The sequence below is a fragment of the Macrotis lagotis genome, chromosome X, assembly GCF_037893015.1.
Source record: "Macrotis lagotis isolate mMagLag1 chromosome X, bilby.v1.9.chrom.fasta, whole genome shotgun sequence".
Taxonomy (NCBI): domain Eukaryota; kingdom Metazoa; phylum Chordata; class Mammalia; order Peramelemorphia; family Peramelidae; genus Macrotis; species Macrotis lagotis.
The window spans coordinates 646,735,314-646,748,503 of NC_133666.1; the positions used below are offsets into that span (position 1 = coordinate 646,735,314).

The 13,190-nt window shown below is 38.7% G+C and overlaps 1 protein-coding gene across 1 annotated transcript in view; it reads left to right on the forward strand.

Annotated features, from left to right (window-relative positions):
• Positions 1-3,425, forward strand: part of PEAK3 (PEAK family member 3) — a 9,127-nt gene extending 5,702 nt beyond the window's left edge. The window contains exon 4 of the mRNA XM_074204622.1: positions 1-3,425. This exon is cut by the window's left edge and continues 1,614 nt beyond it. The gene's annotated coding sequence lies outside the window, so the exon portion shown is untranslated.
• Positions 3,426-13,190: the final 9,765 nt, after the last annotated feature.

Below are 13,190 nucleotides of genomic sequence, written 5' to 3' on the forward strand. Positions count from 1 at the left end.
CCCCTTTTGCTGCCACTACTTTTGTAAAGAGGAAATGACCTCAAAAGATGTTCCCAAGGGGTGACTAGGTGGCGTAGTGGATAGAGCACTTGCCCTGGAGTCAGGAGTACCTGAGTTCAAATCCGGCCTCAGACACTTAATAGCTGTGTGGCCTTGGGCAAGTCACTTAACCCTATTGCCTTGCAAAAACCAAAAAAAAAAAAAGTCCCTGCATGTCATCCATTTGGTTGGGGCCACCAAAAATGGAGGTTATTTTCTTTACAATTATAGTACCATAGATTTAGAGCTAGAAAGGACCTTAGAATTTATCCAAACTCCCACACCCTCATTTTACAGAGGATACTAAAACCCAGAGGGTTGGGGCCACCAAAAACATGTTATTCCAAGTTACTTTCTTCTTCCCAGAATCATGAGGTTCTTGGTCCCCTTTTTCTGCTGTGACTTTGGAAATAGAATTGACCACAAGGGATGTTCATGCTTGCCCACATGTTTATCATAGATCATGGGATCAGGGCTTCAGAAGCACAAAGAGACCTTAAAGGTCATTCTGTCTAATTTTACTTAAGGAAATTTGAGGGTTAGAAAAATAAGATGTCTAGTCCAGAGTCACAAAAATAATAAGTCTTTGAGATAGAATCTGAACCCAGGTCTTCCCAAGTCCAAATCCTAGGTGTATGTAGTCTCCCCAATAGAGTGTGAGCTCCTTGAAGGCAGAAACATTTTTGTTTTTGTCATTGTACTCTCAGTGTTTCACACTGATATAGGTATACAGTAAGTACTTAATAAATTCTTATTGAATGCCAGATTGACTGGCTGAGAGTGAATTGATATAAAGCTCTCACCTGTGTCTCAGTCTTCTGGTATCAAGTCTTTCACTTACCTAGGTTGTTTGACAGTCAGTCTCTGGGTTCATACACTTTCCAATGTGGTACAACCCTATAGGGGTGACTAGGTAACACAATGGAGAGAACTGGGCCTGAATTCAGGAAGACTTGAATTCAATCTGGTCTCAGACACTAGTGTGACCTTGGGCAATTTGCCTTAGTTCTTCATATATAAAATGAGCTGGAGAAGAAAATGGCAAAGCACTCCAGTATCTTTACACAGAAAACCCCAAAAGAGGTCATGAAGAACAGGACATGACTAGAAATGACTAAGCAAACAAAGCAGGACCTGGCTATGGTAGTTTGTGCTCTGATGTTATAGATTCCAAGGTCCCAAGTTGCCTCCAAACCACAAGGAGGCATTAGAGAAGAAATACAATGGATGTCAAGGGCGTAGCTGACCAGAAAAATAGATGGACTGGTCATGGAGCTAGGGGGAGGAGTGACAGATGGATGGACCAAATGTTGTTATTAGTGCACCTAAGGCAGTAGGTACACTAAAGAGGAGACATGTCTAACTCAAACAGAAATGGCGGCCACCCAACTGGATATAGGGATCCCTGCAGCCTGCATAGTGACCTAGAAAACTACATGTTTGTGGATTTCCTTTGTTTTTTTAATTATCCAACCATACATTAAAATCAGATAGGATTTTAATCTGGTTTGAGCTGCACTTGAGAGTGTTGTGAGCCACACAAAGTCCACCAGTGGTATGTCTGATATATAGTATAGCGGATAGGTGGCTAAAGTTGGAGCTTTAAAGACCTAGGTTCAAGTCCTGCCTCAGACAATTCACTAGCTGTGTGACCTCAAACAAATGACTTAACTTCTCTGGGTTTCAGTATCCTCATCTGTAAAATGAGGGTATGGGAGTTTGGACAAATTCTAAGGTCCTTTCTAGTTCTAAATCTATGGTACTATAATTGTAAAGAAAGTAAAAACTAGAAGCAATCCAAATTTCCAACAATAGAAGATGAATTTGATAAATCATGGTCCCTTGTTGAGATGGAATACTATAAAAACAATTAAAATAGAAAAGTACAAGAAAAGAAAAAAAGCTGGAAAGAACTTCCTGAAATGATAAAAAATAGAACGCATGCTAGCTTAAGTCTCAAGAAAAGCTGGAAAAGAATGAAGGGAATAAGAATCCTAAAGGGGATTTCAGAGCGAGGAACCAAAAAAGCATCACAATTAATTAATTTTTCACTAAATCAACTAACTGAAATGTAAATTGTATTAAACAAATACAGTTATTTATATCCAACTAATCAAGAAGCATGTTTTATGTGCCTACCACAGGTTGCACTCTGAACTACGTGTGTGGGACACAAGGATGAGAGTGAGACAGCCCCTGCCCTCAAGGAGCTTCTGTTCTACTGAAGGGAAACAGCATGTTCACAGATAACATCCATTTTCTAACAAAACCTTTTGTGTTTATCAAAGACCCAGAGGAATATCTCAAGCACATACATAGGGTTGAACTAGGAAGGAAACTTTGGCATTATTGAGTCTAACCCCCTTCATTTTACAGAAGGGGAAAATGGCAGCCCAGAACTGTGACTTTCCGAGGGTCATGCTGCTAATAAATGTCTGAGAGTAGGAATCTTCTTAAGGCTCAGTGACTAAACCAAACTGTCTCTCATGTTGACTAGATTTTCTAAGGACACTGTACGGAAAAACTTGGATCCAAATTGCAAAAGATGAGAATCAATCAATTAACAAGCATTTATTAAGCACCTACTAAATACCAATACTGTGCTAAGTGTAAGGGAGAGAAGTCTAAAGAATGAAATAGTCCTTTCCTCAGAATAAACTTACATATAAAAATACAGTAAATACATGTATATTATCATGTGTCCCAGAAACATTAGTGCAGTTTTAAGCCTTAATAGTTTCCTTTGCTGACCTTTTGGGCAAATCATTTAACTCTATTGGGTGTTCTTCCCCATATAAACACACAAAAAAATTTCCTTTGGTACACTCTGTATACACATTGATAGATAGATAATAGATAGAAAAATGGATGGATGAATGGACAAATAGGCAGACAGAGAGAAGACAGAGAGAGATAGGCATATATACTTATATGCTATATACTTACAGTTTTTGCATGTTTACATATTTGTATATATTATTTGTATGTGTGAAGTGTAGGCTGTCTCCAAAATGTTGCTTGAAAGAGTCAGGTGACCCAAAGAGAGACTGAATAAACTTTTCTAGACTCTTTGCCTCCAACCTTTCTCCAAAGGAGACGTATCTGCCAGGCAGGCAGATATGTCTATCTCCTGGCTACATCCTTCTGGAGCTGCTAGTCTTGGCCTGCCTTATATCCATTTCTCATCACTGAACTCACCTTGTCCATGGTGACTAAGCCCTTTGTTTTTCCTTAGCCCAAAGGATCATTCCCTAATTTGTCTCCCTGAGTTAAACCTTTTAGCCTAGCCAAGGAATTTCAAATGGAACCTGGTTCATTCTGTCCTGAGGTTCTTTCTTCCATATTACCCAGCCACCCAGGACAAAAGTCCTGCCTGCCTTGTTACTCCCACCCCACCGTCTCAGGTGCTAGGGGGCTGCCTCCTCCTGCAGTATAGCATAATAGAATAAGCTCTCTTCTAAGAAACAGATGATGTTTCTGCTCTCACGACTGTGTGACTTTAGGAAAGTGACTTAACCTCTCTGAGATCTACAAAATAAAGGGTTGGATGAGATGGCTTCCAAGACATCTTCCCACTCTAAATCTATTATCCTAGAAACACAGATCAAGTAGTAATCCAAAGACATAGGGGTCAGAAACTATCTGATACATCCCATTTATTTTACAAATTAGAAAACTGAGGCACCAGGGAGGAAAGAAGAATTTACCTCAAGGTCTAGAATAGACTAGTGTCTTCCAGTTCTAAATTCTATTGTTCTCTACTCCTCCTATTTTTCCCTAACCCTGCTCTTCAATCATACAGTGGTTTCCAATTCTTTCTCCCTAGACCCCTCTTTTATCAGGCTTCATTGGATATACGCTCATTGTGAGTAGGGATCATTTTCTTCTTTGTGCTTTGTGGTTGTGAACAAGACAACTTAAGTGTGTCTCTGTTGCCTCGACTATAAAATAAGGCTTGTTGGTCATTCTTCGTTTTTAGAAAAAGGACCAATGCATCACAGGGGGATGTCTTAGATCTTAGATTTAAGTGAGGCAGTTGCACAAAGTCATCAACCTTACACTCTCTTCTAAGTCCAGAGACAAGACAAAAGTCAAAATGATAGGTGATGGCCCAGGATGCAGTGGATGACCTCGGTGTCTTCGACGACTGACCACAGTGCCTGCTTCAGCCACCTTCATGATTTGAAAACAAATTGTTCTCATTTGCCCATTCTGCTGAGGGAGCCTTTTACATGCTTGGAGTAAATATCCCCCTAGTGATAGATAGAAAAATGGATGGATGATTGGACAGATAGGCAGACAGAGAGAAGATAGAGAGATAGGCATATATACTTATAATTTTATTAATTGTATTAATTGTATTCATACTGCTGGGTCTGAGACCTGTCAGGATAGTATAGCCGGAGTATGTCCACAACCCACACTTCTGGGAACCACAGGTGAGATTTACAAGACAGGTAAACACCAAAAGTGAATGAACAACCTTGAAAAGGACTCAGCAAAGCCCTCACCAGAGAACCCTGCCATACACACCCAAACGGCATCAAGATTGTTTGGAGGCTCAAATGAGCACAAATTTGATGTCATATAAATCATAGCTATTATTAATTTTTTATTATTTGTGCTAGCTGTCCCATGCTTTAAATACCTGCCCTTTCACCTCCTCCTCTTAGTTTTTTCTTTTGGGGGGGGGCAAGGTAATCAAGGTCACATGACTTGCCCAGGCTCATATAGCTAGGAAATGTTTGAACTCAAATTTGAGCTCAGATCCCCCAACTCTGAAGCTCTAGCCTTTGCACCCTAACTGCCCCCTCCTCTTAGTTTCTCTGGTTTCCTTTGTATCTCAGCTCAAATATCACCTCCTGTAAGGCTCCTCTCCTCCACTCCAACTGCTGTGCTCCTTTCTATCTGAGAAACCTCTGAGTCTTGATCCTAAAGAAAGAATTAAATAACATGCTTAACCCAAAGAGTTTGCTTTTATGAAAGCACAAATAAATTTGAGTTTAATAGTACTTATAAGCTCTGCAGCCCAAAATATGCACGGGGTGGGGTGGGGGAAACTGGCTTTTGGGATCAGCCCCTCCCACCAAAAAGATATTTAAAGGGAGTAGACAAAGGACCAGAAGGTGATAAGCAGAAGCCAATGAAGTCATAGCATGTCCCTTCCCTGATTTTCAGGGAGTCTGCCTTTTGTCACATAGCCACCCACTAGGGAGACAAGAATGCTTCTATCTTAACTCAAGATGTCTGGGTCTTAGATGCCACAAATTTTCCAATAAACATGGGGTTCTCCTCTCCAGGATAACTGTGCATCTTGTCACAATAGGGGATTTACAGTTGCTATCAGAAAGATAATTCAGGTAAGCCTCTTGTCTTCCAAGGAGGAAACAGATATTTTTACACTCATATATTAGAGAGAGAAAAGCAGACTTTGACCAGAAATATAAGCTGAAAACATATTCAGTTTTGACAAGTCCTTATTAAGGATACCACCCTTTGCAGGAAAATCTTCTCTAACCCCTCCATATTCCAAAGACTCTCCTTCTCTATAGAGCTTGCTTTGTGTATATTTGTTTGCATGGTCTCTCCCTCCTTGAGGGTGGGGACTATTTTTTGCCTCTTTTTGTATCTCTCAGAGCTTGCCATATAATTGATGCTTAATAAATATTTATTGAATTGAATTCAAGAGGCCTTTCCCCATCCCCTTTCTCCTCACTCCTGGTTCTTCCCTCTGAGATTTCCTCCCACCGACTCTGTTGTGTAGCATGTATACACCTAGTTAGTGAGTTTTTTGTCTCCTCCATTCGATTGTGCATTTCTTGAGAGGAAGAAATGATAATAATACTAATCATATCTGGCTTGTGGGCTGGGTGCCCTCTGGCGGCCATTGGGGGTACGACAAGACCCTAGGAAAGCAATCCTTCCTACGCACCTAGAAATTGGTAAGGCTCAAAGGCAGCACCAGCAATCTTTGGAATAGATTAGGTACAAAAACATAGTAGCCAATAACCACAGTGGTCTAGTGTTTGATAAATCTGAGATCCAAGTTTTTAAAGTAAGAACTCTCCATTTAATAAAAATGGCTGGGAAAACAGGAAAGCAGTTTAACAGAAACTAGCATAGATCAACACTCACACCATAGATCAAGGTAAGAACAAAATAGGTACATGATTAGGATTTAAAAGAGTGATATCATAAATAAATTAGGAGAGCATGACAAATTTTATGTGTCAGATCTATGGATAAGGGAAGAGTTTATGATCAAATAAGAGATAGAGAAGATCACCAGACACAAAATGAATAATTTTGATTACATGAAAACTTTAAAAATGGTTTTACAACAGAAATAATGCAGCCAAAATTAAAAGTAAAACAGGAAATGGGAGAAATTTTACAGCAATTTTTTTTCTAATAAAGCCTCATTTCTCAAATATATCTGAAACAAATTTATAAAAATTAGGACATTCCCCAATTGATAAATGGTCAAAGAATATGAACAGGCAATTTTCAGAAGAAGAAATGAAACCTATCAATAGCCACATGAAAAAATGCTTTAAGTCACTATTGATAGAGAAATGGAAATTAAATAATACCTAACAAATTAGCCATTATGACAGAAAAGGAAAATGGCAAGTGCTAGAAGATATGTGGAAAATTAGGAATGCTAATGTATTAAATTTTTATTTTTATTTCATTTTTTCCATTTACATTAGATAGTTTTCAACATTCAGTTTTTGTAAGAATTTGAGTTTCACATTTTTCTACCTCCCTCCTTTCCCTTCCCCTTGACAGCTAGTAATCTGATATAGTTTATTCATGTACATTCATGTTAAGTATATTTCCATATTAGTCATATTATAAAAGAAAAATTAGAACAAAATAGGAAAAACCATGAGAAAAAAACCCAAAATAAATTTTAAAATGTGAAAATAGCATGCTTTGGTCTGCATTCAGATCTTGTAGATCTTTCTCTGGATATGGATGCTATTTTTCCATCATAAGTCATTTAGAATTGTCTTTGATCATTGTACTGCTAAGAAGAACTAAGGCTGTCCTGGTTGACCACCACATAGCATTGCTATTAATGTATACAATGTTCTCAACATCAGTTCATGAGAGTCTCTCCAGATTTTCTTCTAATTCACCTGCTCATGATTACTTTCAGAACAAAAGTATTCCATCACTTTCATATACCACAATTTGTTCAGCCATTTCCCAAATGATGGGCATCCCCTTCAATTTCCGATTTTTTTTTTTTTTTGCCACTACAAAAAGAGCTACTAAAAGTATTTTTGTACATGTGGGTCTTTTCCCTATTTTTATGATCTCTTTGGGGAAAAGACCTAGTAGTAGTGGTGCTGGTTCAAATGGTATACCCAGTTTTGTAACTCTTTGGATATAGTTCCAAATTGTCTGAAGAATGGTTGGATCATGGGGCGGCTAGGTGGCGTAGTGGATAAAGCACCAGCCCTGGAGTCAGGAGTACCTGGGTTCAAATCCGGTCTCAGACGCTTAATAATTACCTAGCTGGTGGCCTTGGGCAAGCCACTTAACCCTGTATGCCTTGCAAAAATCTAAAAAAAAAAAAAAAAAAAAAAAAAGAATGGTTGGATCAGCTTACAGCTCCATCAGTGCATGTCCCCCCTACTTAAGAATTATACTCAAAAGACTATAAAATTGGGTATATCCTTTGCCCTACTAGATCTATATCCAAAGAAATTAAAGAAAAGGAAAAAGTACCTATGTGTCCAAAAATATTTAGTAGCTTTTTGTGACAACAAAGAATTGGAAAATAAGGGAATGGATGAACCTGTTAAGGTGCATGATTGTGAAGGAATACTAGTGTGTTATAAGAAATGATGTGCAAATCCATAGTCATATGAAAAATTGCTCCAAATCATTACTTATTAGAGAAATGCAAATTAAATCATCTCTGATATACCACCTCACACCTCTCAGATTGGCCAATATGACCAGAAAGGACAATGATGAATGTTGGAAGGGATGTGGGAAATCTGGGACACTAATACATTGTTTGTGGAGCTGTGAACTCATACAACCTTTCTGGAGAACAATTTGGGATTATGCCCAAAGGGCAACAAAAATGTGCATACCCTTTGACCCAACAATACCACTACTGGGTCTATAGCCTGAAGAGATTATGAAAAAGGGTAAAAATATCACTTGTACAAAAATATTCCTAGGAGCCCTGTTTGTAATGGCAAAAAATTGGAAATTAAGTGAAGGTCCTTCAATTGGGGGAATAGCTTAACAAACTCTGGTATATGTATGTCATGGAACACTATTGTTCTATTAGAAATCAGGAGGGATGGGAATTCAGGGAAGCATGGAGGAATTTGCATGAACTGATGCTTAGTGAGATGAGCAGAACCAAAAGAACATTGTACACCCTAACAGCAACATGGGGGTGATGATCAACCTTGATGGACTTGCTCATCCCTTCAGTGCAACAACCAGAGACAATTTTGGGCTATCTACAATGGTGAATATCATCTGTATTCAGAGAAAGAATTATGAACTTTGAACAAAGACCAAAGACTATTACCGTCAAATTTTAAAAAAAGTTATATTATTATGTAATTTTACTATCTCATACTTTATTTTTCTTGCTTAAGGATATGATTTCTCTCTCATCACATTCAACTAAGATCAATGTATAACATGGAATCAATGGAAAGTCTGCCTTCTGTGGGGGGTAGGGGGAGGGAATCAAGAATGGGGGGAAAATTGTAAAATTCAAAATAAATAAAATCTTTCTTTAAAAAAAAGAAAGAAATGATGTGCAAGATGGTTTCATAAAATCCTGAGAAGACTTATATGAACAGATTTAAAATGAAGTGAGCCAGGCCAGAAGAAATTGTACACAGCAACAGCATAATGATGATCAATTGTGGAAGTCTTGGCTACTCTGATCAAGACAATGATCCAAAACAATCTCAAAAGACTCAAGATGAAAAATGCTATCCACACCTTGAGAGAAAGAAGTGATGAACTCTGAAAGGAGAGTGAAATCTTTTTTGTTCCACTTTATTTTTCTTTTTTGAGGTTGGGGTGGGACATCAACATGGTTAGGGTGGAAATTGTTTTGCATGACTTCATATGTATAATTGATATTATATTGCTTGTTTTCTCAATGGGGAAGGAACTGGAGGAAGGGAGAGAATTTGGAACTCAAAATGGAAAAAATAAAGAAATAATGAATTTTAAAAGAAAATAAAACTGATAGACACCACCTGGTGTTCAATTTAGATATTGCATCCAGTTGATTAAATGTAAGGAAGGAAATCCTGCAAACCAAATTCCAAGAGACCCCCAGTGGTGGGGGCCAGTCTCACAAATATCACAAAAATCTTTCATTTCGAATCAGTTGGAGGCAGGACCAAGGTACTCCTGAGGTGGAAACTGTTCTGTGGAATATTTCCTCTGTCAGATGCTTCTATAAACATTTGTGACAATATTTATTTATACATATATAAATGAATTTCTATACATTTATAAATATGAATGAATGACACACATATTTATATAAACATATATGTTTGTATCTATACACATATATATAGTAATATATTAATAATAGTTGTCCGTTTTCGAAGAAGACCATGCCAACCAAGTCAATGGTGGTATGACTTAACATTATGATTATTATCATGAGTGGTATGTTGTTTAAAGATATCTTCCTCACTTGCTTTTCCTGGAAGATTTCACCCTGTAACCTTATTTGATAAGAAAGTGGACTTCTGGGGTGGCTAGGTGGCACAGTGTATAGAGCACCAGACCTGGAGTTAGAAGGACCTGAGTTCAAATCTGACCCCAGACACTTAATAATTACCTAGCTGTGTGGCCTTGGGCAAACCACTTAACCCCATTTGCCTTTAAAAAAAAACTTAAGAGGACTTCTGGTGATGGTCTGGATGCAATAGGAGTCTTTGACCTTTGAATAGCTTTCTCCTCCCATATTAGGGAGGCACCTCAGCACTCCAGCCTCACCAGGCAAAGTGCCAGTATGTGATAATGGAATAGGATTCTGGTTCTATTTCGTTGCTTTTTTGGAACTGGATCCATGATTAAGAGGGACAGCTGGGGGCATCCATATTTTATCGCTAGAAGTAAAATTCTTGGATTGTCGCAAGACAGACCAGAGCAAAAGCTTTTGCCAAGAATGCTTTCATTAATCAAGAATGAAAGTTGGAAGTTCAAAGACAATCAGATACCATAATGGCTCAGACCATAAGAGATGTGACTAGAGGTTCGGCAGCATTATTCGCATGACCCTCCAGGATGGGAAACCAAAATCTTTGGCTTCTGGGGAGGAGGGGTTATGATTGAAGGTCTGAGAGGAAAGGCCATACAAATAATTAGTCCACTGAGAGACAAGTTTGGATGAACCATGTTGCCACAGTCCACCATTGTTGAAATTTAGCAATATATCATTGATAAGTAAGAAAACTGATACTGAAGACATATAGATGGATGGGTAGATGGATGGAAGGATGGATGTGTATTGTATGAATAAATATGTGTGTCTGCATATGTATGTATGTATATTTCATATTATATATGAATGTTTACATACACATATATGTAGATATATAGGTGACTTTTACCTCCATTTGTGAGCATCATTGGACCATGACTGTATAATTAGAAGTCATCCTGTAACTGTGTTCCAACCAAATCTGTACCCCAGATGAACTACATAAGTCCCACCTCCACTGTCTATAACTGTGATAGTCTCATCTGATCATCACCTCCCAGTCTTTCATCTCTTGTCCCTGCCAGACCTATTCTCTATCCTCTCCATATCCTATCCCTCTCTCTACCTTTCTAAGCTATCAGTATTCACTCTTTTCCCTTCAGAATCTTTTAAAAAATCTTTTTATTTATTTAAGGCAATGGGGCTGTGACTTACCCAAGGCCACACAGCTAGGCAATTATTAAATATCTGAGACCGGATTTGAACCCAGGTCCTTCTGACTCCGGGGCAGGTACTCTATCCATTGCACCACCTAGCTGCCCCTCCTTCAGAATCTTGACCCTTCAGTTAACCAGTTTACCCTTGTACTGTTCTCTACCTTCAAGTCCCATTGCTCCCTTGCCTTATCGATACATATCCCTTTCTATACTCCCACTCTAGCTTATTCCCACTATACATCTTCTTTACTCTTCCATTTATGCAGCTGAATACTGATGGAAGAAGTAAGACAACTGTACTGAGACTACAACAAATTTCTATTGTGTAATCTTAATTGCAGCAGCTGAATGGTGCCATAGTGCATAGAACACCAGGCCCGGAGTCAAGAATACTCTTCATGGGGCGCCTAGGTGGCGCAGCGGATAAAGCACCAGCCCTGGAGTCAGAAGGACCTGGGTTCAAATCCGGTCTCAGACACTTAATAATTACCTAGCTGTGTGGCCTTGGGCAAGCCACTTAACCCCATTGCCTTGCAAAAACCTTAAAAAAAAAAAAAAGAATACTCTTCATGAGTTCAATTCTGGTCTCAGACACTAGCTGTGTGACCCTAGGTGAGTCATTTCACCCTGCCTCAATTTCCTCATCTGTAAAATAAGTTGGAGAAGTAAAAGGCAAACTACTTCAGTGTCTCTGCTAAGAAAACCATCTTAATGGACCTTCACTGAAGAATACCAGTTCTTTCAATTTTCTTTGTCTTTCTATCCTTTTCTCCCTAATGTCTATTCTAAGCTTGCCTCCTTGCTCCCATCCCCTTCCATATTCTCCATGAGTTTATCACTTTAATCACCCTCTCTCCCTTTAATCTTTCCTTTATCTATTGTCTCTTTCCCAGTTGTTTTGATTGATTCTATTGTCTCTTCAAGGTACTATCCTATATTTCTTTTCTTTTTCTCAGATAAATTTCTAGAAAATTGTCTACACTCTTTACTTCTGCTTTCAGATTTTATACTCATTTCTGAATCCCTTGTATTCTGATTTCTAACCTCATCTCTAACTTGTTTTCTCCAAATTTACTGATGATCAGTATTATTTGCCAAATCAGATGGCCTTTTCTCAGTCCTGATCTTTTTTGACCTCTTCAAAGCATGTGACATGTCTGAATTTCTCACCTACCTCCTCCTAGACATGCTCTCCTTCCTGGGATTTTGTAATAGCTATTTCTTCTTCTTTTCATCTTCTGACTGTTCTGTCTGGATCTCTTTTACTGGATGATTCATGTTATCCTGCCTCCTTTGCATGGGGTACCCCAAGACTCCCATCTGGACTCCCTCTTCTCCACATCCTCTCAGTGATTTTATCAGTTTGCATGAGTTCAGCTATCACCTCTTTGCTAATGACTCCCAGGTCCCTTATCTAGCTCCAGTCTCTCTTATGAACCCCAATTCATCACCAACTGCCAATTGGTTATCTCCAAATGGATACTTTAGAGGCATCTTAAACTCCACATATCTAAAACAGAGCTACTTATCTCTCTCTCTCTCCAACCCCCCCCCCACTTGCTAACTTCCCTCTTGTTATTGAGGGCACCCAGGTTTGCAACTTTGGAGTCATACTTGACTGTTCTCCTTCCCTCACCCCTCACATCTAATTAGTTATCCAGTCTTGTCATTTGTACCTCCACAATATATCTCACATCTGTTCCCTCCTCTCCATTCTCTCTGCCTCATCCTTCAATCAGGTCTTCATTAGCTCTTGAATCGAATTTTGCAATCATCTCCTTCTGCTGTAAGTCTCTCTTCTCTCTAATCCATCCTCCACACAGCTGTTAAACATTTATTTTTCCCAGAAAAACATTCTTTTTAATTTTATTGATTTTAATGTCACCATTTTTTCCCAAATTTTAAGTATTTTTATTTAAAGTTTTGAGTTCCAAATTCTATTCCTCTTTTCTTCCTTCCTCTCCCCCTTCCCTGATATGACAAGCAATCAGATATAGGTTATACATATGCAATTATATAAAATATTTCCATTTTCATCATTACAAGAAGACCTCAGTAAGAGAAAAAATGGAAAGGGAGGCTAGGTGGCACAGTGGATAGAGCACCAGCCCTGGAGTCAGGAGTACCTGAGTTCAAATCTGGCCTCAGACACTTAATAATTACCTAGCTGTGTGACCTTGGGCAAGCCACTTAACCCCATTTGCCTTGCAAAAACC